This window comes from Phasianus colchicus, chromosome 19, assembly GCF_987193195.1.
Source record: "Phasianus colchicus chromosome 19, bPhaCol1.hap1.1, whole genome shotgun sequence".
Classification (NCBI taxonomy): Eukaryota; Metazoa; Chordata; class Aves; order Galliformes; family Phasianidae; genus Phasianus; species Phasianus colchicus.
In genome coordinates this window covers 11,160,714-11,180,147 of record NC_143454.1, presented here as the reverse complement: position 1 = coordinate 11,180,147, position 19,434 = coordinate 11,160,714, and the positions used below count along the sequence as shown (strand labels likewise).

General features: G+C 43.8%; 2 protein-coding genes across 17 annotated transcripts in view; one reads left to right on the top strand and one right to left on the bottom strand.

Annotated features, from left to right (window-relative positions):
• Positions 1 to 9,885, bottom strand: part of CRB2 (crumbs cell polarity complex component 2) — a 66,169-nt gene extending 56,284 nt beyond the window's left edge. Inside the window, exons 1-3 of one of the 8 annotated variants that reach the window (XM_090121562.1) lie at positions 9,765 to 9,848; positions 8,945 to 9,124; positions 7,936 to 8,099 (exon numbers count right to left, since the gene is read on the bottom strand). The gene's annotated coding sequence lies outside the window, so the exon portion shown is untranslated. Of the gene's footprint in view, positions 1 to 7,935; positions 8,909 to 8,944; positions 9,125 to 9,239; positions 9,544 to 9,764 lie in introns of those variants that run through there. The other 7 variants (XM_090121559.1, XM_090121563.1, XM_090121560.1 and 4 more) reach the window with 7 other exon arrangements.
• Positions 9,810 to 19,434, top strand: part of STRBP (spermatid perinuclear RNA binding protein) — a 63,534-nt gene continuing 53,909 nt past the window's right edge. For 7 of the 9 annotated variants that reach the window (XM_090121582.1, XM_090121583.1, XM_031601964.2 and 4 more), the window contains exon 1: positions 10,139 to 10,245. The gene's annotated coding sequence lies outside the window, so the exon portion shown is untranslated. Of the gene's footprint in view, positions 9,917 to 10,138; positions 10,246 to 10,456; positions 10,510 to 19,434 lie in introns of those variants that run through there. The other 2 variants (XM_090121579.1, XM_090121580.1) reach the window with 2 other exon arrangements.

The following is a 19,434-nucleotide window of genomic DNA, read 5'->3' as shown; positions in this document are numbered from 1 at the left end:
GCAGCTATGCTTCAGGGTAAAAGCAGCACAAACCTGGAAGATTGTTATCCAGTTGGAGTGCTGATACGCAGGCTGCTTACTAACTGCGAGATGCAAAAAGCAGCGGGACTGAAAGGAAACAGGAACATCTCCTTTTTCCTTTGTGTCACCATTTAAAATTTTCGAGTAATCTGAAAATAGTTTAATTTTACATACAGTGAAAATGTAGACATCTGGTGTAATACAACAGAACACCACGCTGGTTTCAAACATAAAAGTTAGGAGTGTTTGTTGTGCCCATAAGAAATTATACTTTTCAAGTGTGCTCTTCAGATATCCAATTTAGTCACTTATAAAACCTGGGAAAAGTTAGTCTGTAAAGATTAATTGTGAATATGCAAACAGAAATTAAAAGAAATCTTTAATGAATCTAAGAAGAGCTTCCATGGGTCTTATTGGTTGAAACACCAACCATCTTAAACATACTTTAAAAAGCACCTTGCTTTGCCTTGAAAGAGAAATATGCCTTATAAGGGATGGAATTTTTTTAAACAAAAAAAATACAACTAACACAATAGCAAACCACCACTACCAACCACCAGTCAACCAACAGCCAACCTAATTTGTTCTAGTAGTATTGAAGCACTGAAGCTAAGCAGATCATGATTCTTCCCTATTATATGGATTTTGTGGGACTCTGTAACCCAAAGAGGTACCAAAAGCACTTTCAAGCAGGGTGTGTAAACTCTCAGATTACCAGTGTCCCCTGTTTCCTAGATAGGATGAACCAGAACCCAGAATGAGCTGGGGATTTTCCCTGTGCCACCAACCAGTTACACGTGTCCAAACCACCACACGTGCTGCCAAGGGCGCCGCCTCCAGAGGAGCAATGCGTGTGCTCTGCTGGCCCCAGTGACACACAGCTCTTTGCAATCACTTCAGAGCTCCTGCACCCACAGCAACCTCTACGTTATGATTTCTCTTTCAGACAGGAGATTCTAAAGCAGAGAATCTGGAAGAACCAGACTTAGATGTTGTCTCTGCACCTACCAAAAGCTGCTGTTTTGTTTGTTTTACACCACAAGTAAAAGACCACGTAGAAAAGAAGAGAGACTTTCAGAAGTGGCAGAAGGTAGGAAAAATGGTAGTGTTTTGCAAGTCTACTGAAGTGGTTCATCCCAGGAAATGGGATCTCATCTCCAACCAATCTTGAGTAAATTGTCAGTTCTTGGTCTCGTTCTCAATCCTGCAGTACTGATTACCTCAACCACAGAGCAGTGATTTCCATAACGAAACTCCATCATTTGCCAGCAACCGTAACACTGTCTGTGTAATTCACTGTTCTGTACAGACTCTCGGAAGGAACATGAGACATCAATAGTTCTTAAATAAGTAATTAGAGGAGCTAAAATCGTTTAGATTATCAAATAGCAAGTGGGACAAATAAAAAGTCACAGCTCCATGAACATATACATTTAATACAGATTTCTATATGTAAATTTCATTTTTTTTGTTGAGTTAAATGATAGGCCACAGATGAAACATAAGATGCAAAACAGCAGGCACCTGCCTCCCTGCCTTACCCCATTACAAAGACAACTTGTCTTACTTTAAAATCTTTTACTCTCTTTTCTCAGGGTTGGCCTTCAGCTGCAGCTTCCTCAGCCTCAGCAAGGAAATTGGTCTTCTATGCTGTCAAGTATTTCATTCACTTATTTCTAGACTCCTACTTACCCCCATATCTTACACAACGGCTCCACATTCCACATCTGTATAGTTGTTTGGAGGAAGCAGATGCCTTTCTCAACCCATTTCTTGCTGAAAGACTCTACACGACAGCTGATAACAGTCTTTGGAAGCTAATGACTTAACATGCCCACTCCAGGCTTGCACTTGGGCAGGTAAACCCTCGAAGTTTCTTTGCTACTCTAAGATTGCCATGAGAGTATTTTTTTCTACCAAACACTTTGGGCTGCTGAGGGGATCATCTTTACAGACTGGGCTCAACTTCCCTTAAAGGGGAAATCTGATATACTTCAAAGTTAATAGTCAGCACTTCAGTCTACGTAACTCATATGGCACAGACACACAAATTTGCTGCTGTTGCAGCAGCACAACAGCTCACTTGCTAGAAAAGGCCTAATGAAAGCTGCAGTTACTGCATATCCTGCATTTACATAATGTCTTGGCATAACTAAGTTTTAAAAAATTGAAGGTATACATCTAATGCCAGGAATATGATCTGTACATGCTGCAGATCTGTTTCCCATTTACCACGTTCATCTGACAATACCAGCTAGTTAAGCAGCAGCATACAAAGTACTTGGGGTAAATATTCTACAATTTTGAAAGCTTACTTTGAGTTCATACAGCATGAGGAACAGAGCAGGTTAATGCCAAAGAGACAAAACAGAGTACAAACTTTTCTCCCGTGGTTCTGGTTAGAGGCTCTGCCAACATCCGTTTGTTAGATACAGTTTTCAGCATCCTAGACCACATCTGTTCAGCTACTCAGAAACAGACATCAGAACTAACGACTGCTCTGTCCCCATACTGAGCTATTGGATTTGGGCAGCACCACGTTCAGGGAGCACTCAGACCAGCTTCATCGAGGGCAGGACTTCATGCTAAGGATATAGCTCAGGTACATTTTCCAAATGCCAGTGAGTTCTTGTTATAGTCTCACAATTGTTTTAAATGATGTTACAGAATTACTGCTTTATAACCACAGTTCTCATTACAGCAAAAGTTTTAGACCAGATTTCTGACCATGGTTCAAAGCTTTTTATTTCTACCTGATAACTACTTTTATTCCTAAGAGTTCCTCATTTACTGTTGATGAAAATGAATCTTGGCAAAAGTTTTTTACTCCCCCCCCCCTTTTTTTTTATGACTGTCTTGTCAGCTGCAATCACATGAACTCTGACTCCCATTCTAGGCTTCAGGGTCACTGATGGACACTCAGCTATTGCTTTCATCAAAATACAGACCATAGACAAAACTAGATACAGGCAGGAGAAAACATGCAGTTACAAAACAAAACAGCAAAACCAAAACCAAAACTGAAATCAGAAAGAAAATCAGCACTTAAGAACGAAAAAGCCTATTTGCTGTTGATGTTCTGTACAACACCCACAGAGATGGAAGCTGGGTTTATTTTTGATAGGAGCACAAACATTAAAGATAGTCCAAAAGTATTTAGAAAAATATGGGTGCAGTACAAAGGCTTGCGCGATGAGAGAGATTTTGCTTTTAATCTTGACCTGGAAAACCTTCTCTATGACAGGGCCTCTTTTCAATGGAGTCACAGTCCCGTCTGGTTACTCTGATTATCAGCGATAAAAAGGCCACCCAAACTGTTGCTACTTTGGAACAATGACAGGTTTTCAATCCTAAACTTCAAAGGAAAAGAAAAACAAAAACAAAATCAAAACCAACATCAAACCAAGGACCAGCACTGAGCTCCTGTCTTCCTTCCTCCTGTTCCATCATACCCTTCCCTAATGCAATAACCCTCACAAACGTATAATCATTCTTCTAGAAAGCCGTAAATACTCCTTCACGTACACTCGGAAGTATTTCTCCTTTATGCAGTAGGTGAAAGCACTTCCTTTCACAAGAAAAGACAAATGTTAAACTTGGGTCACAAATGTTCTATTTCCCAAAGGAGAGACATTAAGGATCAGGACGTTTCAGGTGATCATTTAGGGCCCCACTATTATTACAGATTTTAATTAAAGGCTTTTTTAAGGTTAGAATATTGTTTGTTTCCAGCACAGCCTATCACATAAGAAATGCTCTACTGGGTCAGATCACCCTCATGTGGCAGCATGTCTGAAAGCAGCAGCAGGAGATGTCACCTGGAAAAAGCATGGGAGCCCGGGCACCTCCTAGGGCACGTTCTCTGTTTTACTCTCAGTCTGCAATTGTTGCATTAGTGATGTTAGAGGCTATGAAATCAGAAATTACTGCTTCTTCTCACTTCCCTTTCTGTAGGCACTGACATCATAACACCAGCAAGAATTTACTAAATTCCACCAGCTTACATGAACACTTTCAGACAGGAATTATTATTTTTTTCTTCCACACTCGCATATTTTCCCATGTGTGAACATGTGCCCTCCCCTGTGCTAGTGATAAGCAACATGGCACAGCTCTCTGAAGGACCCATCTTTCCCTATGGGAGGATGCAATTGGTATTTTGAAGAAACATCAGATTAACTACACAGTTTTAATTTCTTAGTAGCACTCCAACACATGCCACAATTAAATATTAGCAGAAAATATGTCTGCGTGCACACACAGCTTAAAGATGACCATTTACTGCTATGAGATTTGTATGGCCACTAGTGGAAAAGCTTTAATTATACATCCAGCAGATGCCAGATGGTGATGAGAAGACAAGTGGACTGCAGACAGCCTGGCCTATGAACAATTCAGATGCCAGCTATGTTATGTGCACTTCCTTTACAGATGGGAAGCTGCTGATAGGCAGGTCCACTATAGACAGCTGTACTTGGGCTGGTTCTAGCCAAACAAAGGAAATAAAGGATGCAGCTGAGTGCTGGTATGACGTGTAGAAATTCACTTGCTAGTGCGAGAAACATTCCACACCACCACACTCAGGAAAGCTAAGGCACATCAGACAAAATATGAAGTCAGAAGACTAACAGGTAGAACAGAACATACTGGAATAGGCACTTTTTTTTTTTTTAACCTAGACCTTTGTTTTTAATAATTGATATAAAATAGCAAATGGCTCACTAATTGCACTTCTGAATTGTAATCCAACCTGGAATCAATCACACATGGCATAACTTCTGTTCTTACTTGAAGCTAAATCCACCTCAGTGCACGCAGCAGTCTCTAATAATTGCATTAGTCATAACCTGAAAGTGTTTCTCACTTGGTTCAATTTTGCTCGCTTTTCAGGTTGATCCTCATCCCTATTGCTAGAAGGATCTCTGAAGTGTTACCCCACAGAGACTGCTTTGAGATTTGATGAGCACTATGATACATTTCATGGTATGATTTCTCTTTTTCACTGTCTAGTTGTCCTCCAATATAATTCTATCACCTTTTCTTCCATTCAAAGCAAAACAAGTACCATTCCGTACTCTGTCAAACCTCAGCAACAAAGTAGGTATGCAAAGAACTGCCAGATTTACGCATACAATCTTTTGTTTTGCAGCACAGATTTTTTTATTCTTAAGTACCCTCTACCCAGAGAGTCATCTGCTTCTTTTCTTTTCCTGATGTTTTTGTTTTTGAATGAGTATAGATCTTACAATCTTTAGTCAGAATAAAGCTCTTTGCTATGAGTCCCACTAATTAACCAGCTTGTTACTGTGGGTTAAACAAAAATGAACAAAAATGAAGGCAAAAGGGAACAAAACAATTAAACCCAAGGTCAGGTAGATACAAAACAGAAAGTTGATTCTGACAGCTAGAAGCAAAGCAGGATGCCCAAGGAAGAGCAAGATGCCATTTGAGTACAGGAACTCAGCTTTCACAGGATGCTCACTAGAAAACAGACACGTTACAGCCCATGTTAAAGCACACAGCTCCTAACCATGCAGTGAGAAACCAGGCTTAAGTCACATAAGACAGCATTAAAAGAAGAGCTGCTCAGTTAAGGCTCAGTTATGCTTTCAGAAGATGAATACCTACATACCAAAACCAACGTTTATCTGCCCTAGAAAAGAGCTTTCAAGTGCTCGTATCATCCCATGTTTCACCACAAAGCTTCCATCCGCACACTGCAGAAAAACAGACTTAAAATTTGCCAGGTCTTCAGCATTGGTTTCCTTTCCCTCACTCTCAGACTACTCCAACAAATTGACTATACATATTTTTAGCTTTTGATTTCAATGCAAGTTGCAGAAATATTTTTAGTGATCTGGGGTTTTAATACATGCACAGTTACCCAGCTGTGTATGGGAACTGAACCAGCGATTGAGCACCTGGGGAAAGGACCCCCATCAGCCCTGGGAGCACAGGTGAAGGCAATTCAGCTGAGTGACAGGAAGGGATAGAGCCTGGCTGCACCCCTCTTGGACCTCATTTAAGGGCTGACTGCTATTGCAGAAGGGTCTCTGGTTGGAGATCCCTCCCTTGCGGAGTCTTTCCTGTGAGCCTAGATGTTTGGAGATGGGTGAGCACTTTCCTTTGTAACACCATTCCATCTATGCTGGTCCCTTTGCTGAATCACCCTTCCAACACGTTAATCTTTCCAATTGTAACAGGCTGGTTTTGTTTTTCATGTGTTTACCTGTCCTGAGCACAGCTTTAATCTACTTTCCACCTATTTTTATGCTGTATGGATTATAACTCTTTAATTTTCACCTCCACTTTCACCTTTTGCTGCTTTTTTTTCCTTCAGAAACCAGACAATGTTGTGATTTTCCATTTTTTTCCCCTGTGTCTTCTGACATTCTACTTCCTTTCATTATTTACTGCTCACAAAGTAAATACACAAGATGTGAAAGTGGCTCTGGACATTGTTCTGTTATATGAAATTGTTTCCAACTTCATTCTTGTCATTAAAGATGACTTTTCCTTCAGAATACTTCACATTTGCAAATCATCATCTTAACTTATCACCCTCCTAAATCCAAACCTCCTTTGTGGAAAGTAATCATGCACTGCCAAACTTGAAAGCACACAAACAGTGACAATAAGTGTATCATCAGCCTTACTGAAGTTAAGTACAGAACATGAAATTATTTGGTTTTATAGATTAAAAACAGAATTAAGCAAGTTTCTTTTTCAAATTCTGGTTTTTTTTGTGTGTGTGTGTTATTTTTTAATTCTTGGAGTCTTATGAGATTGCTTTCACATACGAAAGTAACTTTTCCATGAAGATTTGGAAAATTTATGCCTGATATGACATTATTTTTTTGCCAATTCACAGTCTGTCCTCAGATAGTTTTGCACAAATCCCATTAACTTTAGTATTTACGCCTAAAGGCAGAATTTGAAACCTGTAAAGAACTGGGTCACTGGACAATGGCAAGCCTCAAACAGAGATTTCTTTTCTGAGCTATTACAAGAGTATCTCTTCCCTCAGGCACTATATGAACAATCCCATTTGTCCACAAACAATGCCAAACACTTGAAATTTGATAAGTTACATTTTATCCTTGCTCAGGTAGGATATTTTCTCTTTACTGTAGCTAATAGTCATTTAGTCCTCAATGTAGCATTTGTGGCTGATGCGAACCATCCAGGGACATCCTCCCACGAGGCTGCCTTGCTGCAGGTTGCAGCGCCTCATTCATGCCAACCTTAAAATCACTTTCAACAGCTTCTTGTAAAGAGTTCCTCCATTTTTCTGGGGATTGTTTTTGGTCTCTATGAAAACTGCTTTCATATGTTGGTCACACAACAACTCCTGCTTTGCTTTTATTTTTTTACTTAATACTGGCAATAAAATTTCTTCATCAGATTTATAGAATGCAAGATAACTACACGAGATCTGCAAGCTGTAAAATCAGTCCAGGCACTGAGATTTTTACAAACTACGTTTAATGTCTCAGTAAATCTCAGTGAAATAGTCTTAGAAGACCTCAGTCACTTACTGCAACTATTGTATGTATTAACATCTCAGATCTGTATACTGCTTCCATATGACTGGCTATATTCAGACTGATTTTTGGCACAATTCAAGTCCTCATCACTTACTGACTATACTCCCAATATTCATTTCTATTTCTTCCATTTTATTTAATGAAGTCTAAAGAAAACTAGTAAACTTTCTTCAAACATCAGATGTTCTTTTCAACATTAAACAGATAACCTTGTATTGCAGCACCAAGGCTATTCCAATTCTCTGTATTCTAAATTAATCCATCATTCCTCTTTCCTCTTTTTTTTCCCTCGCCCTTGGCAACTAGCCCAAAGGACAACTCCATGGAAAAATTTAAGATTCAAGAAAACATACAACTCAAGCCTTACCTGAAAATACCTTTCTTTGCTATCTGAGATGCAGTCTCCTGTATGTTTTTCTCTCCTTGCTACATTTCCAGCTGCACTGTACAGTCACCATTCTTCCACAGCTACCCATTCCTCTGTCTCCTCCATCAGCCTTTCTTCAGGCTACATTGGTACTTTGTCATTTGCTGCAATCAATTTCAAATAAAAGTGTCCTTACATCAAGTCCTTCGAACGTCCCTTGATTACCTAGCTGTTACTTTCTTGCCCGTTCTCAAAGGCCTAACTACAAGGCAATAGGACATTTTGGTAAATTCATTTATTGCTTCAAAAGTTCTCAATTCTAGACTGGAAAGCAGTAATTGAGAGTCATTAGATACGCTTTTCCTTTTAATGTTCCTTATGCACCATTACAGAAGTAGAGCTGTCTCTCTTCAGGACTAGGGTGTCAGCGTAGACACAGCCTTGTGAAGAAGCATACCAACCATCAGCGGCTCAATTCGAACCTCCCACTACAGGTCATGTTTTCGTGCATATGTGTTTTCTTCTTTCACTGCAATGCTGCAAATTGCTGTTCTGAATGAAAGTTACTGCTTATCTTCAGCACTGCAGAATTCCCAAACCTACTGCCTTTGCCAAAGTTCCTCATAGGCTGCTTTAGCAGAGCATGCTGTGCATTGATTATGCTAGCAAGGAGCTCCCCAGTCAATTTCTTTCATCTTACAGCCTATGTAGGATTAGTTCTGAAAAGTGATACCACACAGCACAGTTGCCATGTTCCAAGTTGAAAAAACCACTTAAACTAGAAAACCTTGCGGAAATTTAGATGCACTCATGCGATCAGCTCTGGGAACACTCATCCCTTACGCTGATACCAAAGCTGCTAAGTCTGAAGAAAAAAAAATTTTTGCACAAATTACCAGTCAAATATCATTTCAGGCCATGAAACATGAAGATATCGGCCATTTGGATGTTGAAGCAGAAGCACAGAGATGCCCTGAAACACACACAAAGAAAACAAAAAACCACCAACCATCAGATTCGGCCCCTTCTCCTCATCCAAAAGGCTCCAACGGACGCTCCTCTGAAGGGTCCGAAAAGCACTGCTGAGCCCTCCCACAGCACCGCTGGTGGTGGATGGAGCTCCAGAGCTCTCTGGTGTCTGCGGCAGAATCGCCACTTGAACCACAACCACGGCTCTTTGTCCCCATCCCTGGAAGGGAAAGAGCCGATTGCTGCCTGCCGTACCCCTCGTGCGGCCCAACCTGCCACGTTCACCACAGGAAAGCATCGATTGTAACCCCTCTGCCAACAGCTGAGGAACCCACCAGGAAACACCGCTTCTCAGCTCAATTCGGGCAGCTGCTCTCCTTCTGCACTGCTTCAGGTTTCGAAGCAGGGTATGAAATCCATGAAGCACGCACACTGGCGAAGGGACGTTGGGACCCCGCCTCACCCCTCAGCTCCTCCGTCCATCTCTCCCTCAGGCCAGGCCGTGCCCACCGCCCCGCGGGGTCACGATGCCCGCGGTGAGGATTACCCTCATACCCTCACGGCCCTGGGGCGTTTGTGGCGGGCGGGTGGCGGTGAGATCCGGCGGCCAGAGGAGCGCGGGGCGGGGCGGCGGCTCCTCGCGCTCTGAGGAGAGCAGGGGCCGCGCTGAGGCACCTCGCGCACACCTGCTTCCCGCCTTCGCCTCGCACCAGGCCTGCGGGGATGGGGAGGACCCTACCGCGCCGCTTACGTACTCTGCGCCCGGCGCGCTAGCACCTACGGCATTTGCGCACCAGGAACCCTCTCAGGTGCAGCGCTCGCGCTGACGACATTACGGAGAATCCGTAAGGAACACCGACCTCTTTGAGGGGCTTTACGTAAGTGACGTTCTTAGGCGCGGGCCTGGCCGCTCTTCACCCGCACATCCGCGGGAGCCGTCTGAGCCGCATAGAGCCCTCTCCACGGGGGACGGGGAGGATTACGCAGGCTACGCAAGGAGTAGCAGCTGCAGGTAGGAAATCGGCCAAGGCCGGGCCGGGAACCTTTACGTCAATTCCGCAAGGCTGCGCTGCGCTGCCGCGAGGAGGGAGGAAACGGCCGGCGGGGCGCCGCTACGCACTTGGCGCGGCGGGCCGGCATCTCCCTACGTCGTTGGCGTAAGGCTCTCTCTCAGGTGCAGGGAGGGGGCGGGCTCACGTTGCCCGGCAGCCGCAGCCTATGGGGGCGCCGGGCGCTGTCACGTGCCGGAGCCCCGCTCGCCGCTGCGGAGCCGGAGGAACCGGACGGGGCCGCGGAGCCGGGCCGGGGCCGGGGGCTGTGGCGGGGCCGGCGGCGAGCGGGGTGAGACGGGTGGGCGGCGGAGAGGGGCGGGGAGGCCCGGAGGCGGCCGCCGGCGGTCCCCGAGCGATCCCGAGGGGAGGCGGGCGCCGGGCACCGCTCCTCCCACTGCACCGGGCACTGCGGGCAGGAGGCAAGGGCAGGGCGGGGGAGGGGAGGCGGCGCGGGGCGGGGGGCGCCGGTGCGCGCGCGGAGGGTCGCGGCGCGCGGCGGCCGTTGGGGTTCCGCTCCCCGAAGAGGCGCGGCCGTACCTGGCGGCGGGCGCAGGTGCGGGGCGGCCGGGGCCGGGCGCGGGCGGGCGGCGGGGCGGAAGCGTCCCCGGACGGGGACGGAGGGGCGGCCGGCGGCGGGCAGGTGCGGGGCGGGGGCCGGGGCTCCTCCGCGAAGTTGGCCCCTGCTCTGCTGTGCCGCCCGCCGCGCGGAGCGGAGCGCCGCCGGCTCGCGGTTTGCGTCCCCCGGCGCCGGCTGCGCTCTGAGGATCGCGAAGCCGGTGGTTCCTGTGGCGGTGAGCCGGGAGGACGAACGCGGTCCTGAGTTTCGAATTGAAGCAGAACCGCGCGTTACCTGGCGAAATGGCATCATTTATTTACACCCCCCTGCAAATGGCGCTGTGTGATTTGCGGAAAGTAAGAAAATGTCCTGCGCCGAGAGCTGCGCCCCGCGGCACCGAATGGAGCGCTGGAAACGGGTGTGAAATGGAGCAGTGCTGCCTGTGCCGCGGCTCTGAGCTGCCTGCTGCCGCCTTTGACTTCTTCTGTGAAGTTTGAAATAGGATTTTTACGCCTCCTGTGAAGAAGTGCCGCTAACGTAGTGCAGGACTTTGGTGGATGTTGTTGCTGTCAGGTGTTCCACATCTCTTGCTGTAAGAAATGTGGCTGTGCGCTCTGGGGACAAAGAAACAGAAAATTAAAATCCTCTCCTTCATTCGTGCGGAGAAATTTGGAAAGAACGGAGAAGGCAGGGCTCTCTGAAGAACTGGACGTAGCGGATTTTCTTTTTGAGAACGCGGTAACCGTTTTTGGAGCACCCAAAGGAAGCAGTGGAGGAGGCAGGGAGGTGTTGGCAGGAAGGAAGGGAGATGGAGACGTGCAGGGGCTGTAGGGGAGGCCTTTGGTACATGACAGGGAAAAGCTTTTTGGGATGGGATGGGAGGAAGGCCTGTCGTGTCCATAGGCACTGTTGGTGTACTCCTTTGTATGTGCGTGGCGGTTACTCGTGGCCTCTCTGCATTCCCCCAGAAGGTGAACAGTCTGCCTCTGAGATGAACCATCAGAAGAGATGGGTTGCAGTTATTCCTGCAAGTTTGGGGAGGGAGAGGAAGGCCGTGAGAGCAGCTGGGGCTGCCTGCAGCCTGTGCTACGTTCTTGGTTGTGTTTAGGATGTGTGTGTCTTTTTTATCTGTTTTTTTTTTTTTTTTTTTCCTTTTTTTGCTCTCTGGAACTTTCCAGTTTTTCTCTGCTTCAAGTTGGTGCAGAAGGGAGGAATGGGGAAAAGAGTGGGTATGGACTGCTAATGGTATGGTTTTAATATTTTCAGTTTTCTGCTTCTCGTTATCTTGTCATTGATAGTGCAAGTCCAGTGCTTGTTCTCACATTCCTTGTAGAATCTTTTGTCCTTGCAGAATTTTTATGCCTGTTTGTAAACTAAAAAAAAGGGGGGCTGTTCTTCCACATGAATCATTATTATCGAACTATTGACAATATTGTCTCTCCACAAAAAGGATGCTGATGAAGCACCAGTTCTTGCTCCAGAGGGTTCAGGGGCTTAAATGCAAGGGAGGAATCCAGGACTGAATTTCTTGAGGAACTTGAGGAAGGTTTTTTTCTAGAAATCCTTGTGTGTTGGGGGAGCCCCAGGTGAGTAAGTGACTGAATCCAGCATCCTGGCTTCTCCTCTGAGATGGCATTGCAGATGCAATTGGTTTCATACCAAAGGTTCAGAAGGAACTAAGAAGAAAGCAGGCAAATGGAAGGTGATTGCAGGCACCATGTGTGCAGATCCTTATTCTTAAAGCAGAGTCTGAAGTTAGCTGAGCAGTTGTACAGAAGGCCATTGGGAAAAGAGGAGCAGAGCAATGAGAGCAGAGGGCAGAAGGCATGCCTTCTGTATGTGTTTGTGAAGCAGTTTAAATTGTGGTGGATGTGCAGATCTTGGGAAGCTCTGTTTCTAGCTTGTAAGCAGTATTTTCCCTGAATGTTCATTCAGTAACAGCGATGCTTAAGGTTGCAGAGCTCTTTTCTTTGGAAGCTTTTTGGTGTTCCTCAAGGGTCTGTCTTGGCAGATTTTTTTTCTTTTAAGCTGTCATCTATGAAGTGAATCCTGTTGAGGTGGGGAGGGAAGAAGGCTGTGGGAGAAAAGAAACTAGTCCAGGCTGCTTCATGTTGTGAAAAAGCCTCACTGTAAAATCATAAAAGCTGCACTTTTTCCGTGTCACTCTGGAAGCAGCTGAACTTTGTAACTTGGCATGTAAATAGAGCTCTTTCAAGAGCATGTCCATGGCTGGAAAGAAGGGAGGGGAAGATGCCCTGGCTGGTTAACAAGCTTATGTGTGGAAAAAGCCACTATGATTAGTATTATATATCTGTTAAAATATCTGTTGAAAACAGTAAAGTTTTCAGAGTCTTGTCCTTGGTTGTGGGTAATGCACATAGATATGCTGGCACTTCTAGATGTAAAAAAACTGTAAGAAGGTGGCAGTTTGAGTATTTGTGCTGCCTGGGCTGGATGAGGGAGCATCCTTGGGGCAACTGCGAGGAGGCAGCCCTGGCTGTCTGAGGGAGGTGCTGGGGAAGTGAGAATGCTGCGCTTCAGTCTGTGCCCTGCTATGCTAACTGGCAGCTGTTGGTGAGTTAGGGCTTAAGTTAAGTGTAGCCATGCCAACAGAGGACTTCAGCATCACATTTCTGTAACTTAGTTTGTATTGAGGTCAGGGAGAGAAGGCTTTTCTGTTCTAACAACATATGTGTGAGGAAAGCTTGGCTGATGTAGTGTCCTGGATTTCCTATAAAATGAGCAGTATTGGCAAGTGAAGGTTATTTTACTGCTGTATATGCAGCAGCCATGAAATTAAAGGGAAAAATCCTGTTAGAAGTAACATGAACATTACAATTACAGATTTTAATAGCAGAAAAATGCAAATCTGAAACATTTTTAAGAAAATAATTGTTTTAGTACAGATGTTGTACTTGAAGTATGCATGTGACAAATATAATTTTGTTGTACAAAGTTTCTGGAAAGAAAAGCCTAAGATGCCCTACCTGAAAACATTTGCTTCTATTTCTATTTAAAGCAGTGGTTAATAAAAATGACAAGACCAGAGACAATATTTTTTCAGTTGTTCTTCTGCATTTCTTGGCACTTGTGAAGTTTTTCATTCTTATGTGTGAGCCTTTCACAGAGCAGTGACGACAGAAAATGCAGATAGTGGTGCACTGTGTCAGCTCACACACAGATCATGTTCCTGCTCCACTTCTTTGAATAACTCTAAATTTATGTCTCTTTAAGAAAAAGTGTGTGTAGGAATTGTTACAAATCATATGGGGAAGTTAAACTGCTTGCACTTTTTTTTTTTAACTTGTAGCAAGATTGCCTTATTTCTGGTCTTTTAAGTGTCATGGAATGAAGGAGGACTGAGAATTTTTGGACCTCACAGCATGTTGGTCTGTTGCCCCATATTCATAGTTTTGCTTTGCAGTGCATATTCTGACCTTTCTGTTAATTTCCTATGCAGTACAGGAATGTAGGCAAGGTGCTAGTTATAGGGGAAACATAAGAAAAAATTCAGAGCATGTGGTTTGTTCTGCTGCTACTGAAAGGTATGTAAAGCATGGTACTGGACTGCTGTGTCTGTCCTCTGCCAGCTAAAACCAAGAATTGAGACTAATCCTGTGTGTGGATTTTCTGTGCAGCCAACCGGAGCTGCTCTGTTACTGGGCCATCTGCACATTTGCTGATTGGTTTCTCAAGTAGTAAAGGCCATGGATTATTAAAAGCCTTGCCCTCATTGTTTCACTTCACGGAATTTTTCCACAGCTATGCAAAATTTTTCTTTTCGTAGTAAAATGCTTTCTTAATATGCTGGCAAACTGAAGGTGTTGGTGGATGTTGAAGAGGAATCATCTTATGAAATCCATTTGCTAACTATTTTAGGAGATCTCTTGGATTGTGGAAACTGAAGTGATCCTGTTGCACAGGCTGATTTAGAGCAGTTCTCTTATACTGTGGCTTGGCAAACTATTGAATAGCCCCGAAATGCTGCTTGTGATGGACATAAAGCAGCATATACTTTACATTTTGCTACTAGACTCTAATTTATCTGTCGTAAGGTTTGTGTACCAATAGTAGTAAATTCTTTTTACGGCAGTGTTTCTCTTCTATGTAATATCTGCATAAGGGAATTAAATTACTCTTAATTGTATCCTTAAAAATAAATTTGGGGCATGTCTGGCTAGCACATTAAATTAAATTTTGCTACTTCACATTCTTACTGCCCATTTACTTCAAATTGACTTTATTGAAAAATTAAATGTTTGAATATCTGATTGGGAACAACACTGTCATTAGTGGGTAATCGTGAGATGTCACAGAACCTGGAGAGATCTTAGAAAACAGAATCCATTAAGGTTTTAGACCTTAAACCTCCTGATATAGTTAGAAGTGAGGCAATGATTGAAGCTGAACTGGCTGTTTGGCTTAACAGCCAACGAACTCAGCGGTGATGAACTGCCGTTGTCCCTTATACGCTGCCCCACAGGAGGAGCAGCAAAGAGCAAGTTGGTTTGGAAGGCCTTTATTTCTCTCCTTCCTTTTATTCTTGTGAGGGGAGACGCTTTCATTAAATGCATTTCTTGTTTGACTTGTAGCACAGCAAATCTGAGTATTAGTGCAGTGTTTAAAGCGTTGGGCCCTGAGGTGTCCTTAAGTATCCTCTGAGGTACAAATACGATGTTACACATGGAAATGTTTCTCTCAAGCCACTGTTAATTCAGTTGTCTATAACCCTAAACAGAGTCTTCCCCTAATCATAGTTCTCAGCTGGCAGTGTCTGCCTTCCTGGAAAAGCATTAAGGGACTACAAGTGAGCATGAAGCTATGTGGAGCTGGTTTGGGAACAAGTATTGCCTGTTTCTAGAAATGAGCTTTAGCTAAACAGTCACAGAAGATGAGGAGACTTGAGGCTTGGGATCTGGATCTTCATGGGCACGCAATGCTGCTGATCTTGTCTGGTGAGACTTCACTAGGAAGTGATTTATCCTACTGGCAACAATACCATGAATTACTATTTTTTTTAGGGGAATGGATCTGTAGCACTGGATTTTGTTGAGTCACAGAGATGATCTTGGAGGAGACATGAAAAATGTTGCTATTTGTTGTAGGGCACTGGATACCAGGCAGCGTGAAGCACCCCACTGAATTTAGTTGTCATTGTTGAAATGGATAAAGCTTTAGAAACTTTTATGTGGTATCTTTATTCCAGCACATGATATATGATTCTATGGCTTCTTGGCTTTTTGTATAAAGGCATGAGAAGTATGCCTGGTAGGGGTCTCCTGTTAATTAAAGTTAGAAATACTGTAGGTGAGTGTCAGTTGCTCAACTCTGCACCTTGAAATGAACTGAGAGAAGAAATTTCAATGGCCCCGATTCCTTTCCTGAAAAACAAGTGCAGTGAGAATGGAAGTTTCCTCCAGTTTTTCTTTAATTGATATAGACTGAAGTCCTGCCTAAGTCCCTGTTGGGGCTGGATCCTAACTAAAGCAAAGGAAGTTGAGCTCATCGTGATTGCCCTATGAAGAGTTAGAACATCATTAGATAGAGAAATGAGATTTCAGATGTAATCTCTGATATCTTCTAGAGTTATTTGTCAAATGTATATGGTATGAACTTAGAGAACTTGGACATCTACTCCTCTTCCACTTTCAATCTCAGTCTTTTCCCTCTTTAAAGACCTGAAATGTTTCCATCACAAAAACTGTTAGTTTAAAGCCACTGATTATTGTACTGGGGCAGATATGGTGACAAGTGTTCTAGCAAAGCCAGGAAGAAAGGCAAATACTCAGAAAAGGGATTGAAGACAAGGCTGATAACTGCTCTGCTTCTGGTGGGTGAGGGTGAAATTGGTGGCTGCCAAAAATACGAGCTGAGACAAGTAGCTCATTCTGCTCTGAGCCCACATCTGCACACACCTCCCTATCTCTACAGATGGCCAGGAGGCTGAAAAGAGAACACAGTTGTCTAAATTTGTGTAAGAGAAAAGAATCACTACTCCCACCTTGAAAGTGCATAAGAACCTCTTGTAACTCGAGTATTTCAACCAAATTTAAAAAGTTTGGTAGAATTTTTAGTCCTAGTAAATTGTGTGAATCCTGACACTGTAGCTTCTAAATACATTTTATATTTTTTCGTACTTAAAGATGACTGACTGGCACTGGACTGTTCCTTTCAAAACTATCCAGCTAAGGAATAAATTTGATTTAGAACAATTCTTTGCATGCTTATGCTGTAACAGCTAATCAGTGTGATACTGTTCCATTTTAAATTTCACAGTACTATGTGTTTTAGAGAAAAGAATCTGTTGCTATCTAAATAGTGATGACACTATTTGAGGAATTACAGTAAAAGGCAGTGTGCATCTTGAGCAGGTCTCTGATTAAAAACTGAATGCTCCTAAATTTTGACCACGTTATGTTGTTTCCACCTGAACCAGAACACTGAAGTACCTGAAATTGGAGACCTCCTGGTTCTTTCAAAAACAAATGAACAAAGTTCTGTTGCTTAATTTCTTGCTATGGATCTGGAGCCTGAGCTTCATGTTCAGTTTCAGCGAGAAAGAAAATAGGATAGCAGAGCTGAGAAAACTTGCAGAGAGGGCTTGAACAGACCTACTGATAAAGCTACAGCTGTTGAGGAATTGTGACTTACTAAAGGAGATTCCTAAAAGGGGAACGGTGCAGCCTGCTTTGATCGTTACTCAGTGAGTTGCAGTTCTTAGTCAAACTTAACTAGTGCAGAGGTGGAACATTTTGTGCTCTTTAATGTGGAATCTGCAATTGTTAAACTGACTGCATGTTACAAATGAATCTTTTTCTGTGTAGCTGGGTAGTAACATACCTCTGTTGTGGTTTCTGTTGAGATGTTTCCAAATGTGCTTTTAGTAATGCAGCACAAACACAGCATTGTCATAACAGCATTCCATCCTTGGTGAGAAGTTGCAGCAGTACCGTGCAAAGGTGCCACTGGTCTCTTCCTTACAGGATGATGTTGGTCATCCTTCCAGCATTATGTCTACAAAACTTTCTCTGACTCTGTCAAGTTTAGTGATTTGGTGGAGAGCATGTGTACTGAAAGAATGTTAAGGCAGGGAAGGATTCGGAGTAGAAACACTCAAATACAGAGGTGAGTTGCTTTGGATCAATGAGTTGCCTGTAGGTGGGTGAAGTCCAGATGGAACTGTCAAAAGTTCACTCCTTATTTCGTGTATCCTTTTACTGTGGATGCTGTAGCAGTTATTGCAATGCCTGAATATCATCCTGGTGCTTCTGCAGTGGGTGTAGTTGGCTCAGGCTGTCTCCATGCAGTTTTTCCTAGGAAGAACTGCTTCAGGAGAGCTCATCTGAGCTTAGGACTCTGGTACACTTACTGATTGTTTTTTTCCCACACAGTGAAATGTAATCTTTATTTTAATGTAAATGCCTTGACTAGGTTCTTTACTTTTGTTCATAAATGTTTGATCTGTATGTGGTACTTGCCATAATCTTGTGCCAGAGAAATGAAGACTTGCTTTCTGTTCGCACTGGGCACTACTGATTTGCAGGAGTTGACTGATTTTACTGCCAATTTTAGCAGGTGTGCTGTGTCTCAATGAGTCTCTTTACCCTCACTGCACAGTACACACACTAGCAAGTCTCATGCTCAGTACACAGAAGACTGAATTTTGGCGGAGAGCTGAGGAGTGCAGGGATTTGTTGTACTTCCCCTCTTTTCTTTTCCTTGTTCTGTTTCCATTTGTGTTCCTCGTGTTTACAAAGCTCAGAATATTTCCTGTAAAACCTGTGTGTGTGTAGTTGGTTGACTGCATGCATATTGTCCACAGAATGTAGTCCTAAGTTTTCTTCATACTTCAGAATTTTGGAGAAGATCAGAAAACTGTCATCCTTTATGCTGTGAAAGGACTGTAGTGTTCTTTCACAGAAGCGTTTAAAGAGAAGGTTGGTGGTGTGGAAAAGATTTTTTAAAAGTGCTTTTTGGCTACTCCTGTTGGGAAAGAAAAATCTCTCTTAAGACTGTCATGTGGTTGCAAAAGCTCGCTGTCATCCTCATGTGTAAAGAATGGGAGGCTGGAGGATGGGGAGGCAGAATGTGGGGCAGAGCTGGCTGGTGGGGCCAGGCTGCCTGCTGTGCTCCTCCTGTGAGCTGCAGGAGCTCCAAACCGCTTCCCCTGCTGGGCTGTGGCTGTCCAGCACTGCAGCACAGGAGCAGCTTGCAGATACTCAGCAGAGCAGCGGTGGAACAGGGCAGCTGTACAGCCTGCTATGTGGGGAGAAGAGAGAAAAGCTCGTGGAGGACTCTGTTTCTCTGCAGGACAGGAGAGAAAACCTACAGTGGTACACTCTGAACTCTGCATATAAGTTCATTAGTGAGGTTTGACAGTTCTGCATTGTTTCTGTCAAATTGTGGATGCTTCACGGTGAACCAGCTGTCACTGTTCTGGCACTGGTAGCAGTGGGTCTGGTGATGGGGTAAAACCTGACATTGTATACCATGTCTCTATTATCTCAATAATGCACTTCTTGAAAAAGTGTTTATTCCTTCTGCAATTAACTGGTCATTAATAAGCTACTTTCAATCACTCTTTCCCAACTGAGTAGTTGGTGGTTTTGCAATTGTGCAGATTGGAGTTTTTAGAACAATTATTTATATCTATGGGACATGATTGCTTTATTGTTCTGAAAGAGGCAACTATCCAACTTCTATGTCATTTATCTTGATTAACCTCTTGTTTTACCTCCTGCATGCTGAGTTTTCAGTGAATCTTTGTAAGAGGGGAAAAAAAAACTTGATAAAACCACCCAGCGGTTCATGGCAGAAAAGTGTCTCCCAGCAAGACCCAGTGCAAACATGCTCGCAATTTTGTTCTGGAATGTAGCCTGCCAATTAGTTGTTTGGGATTGTTTTGAGTTAACCTATAGTGCC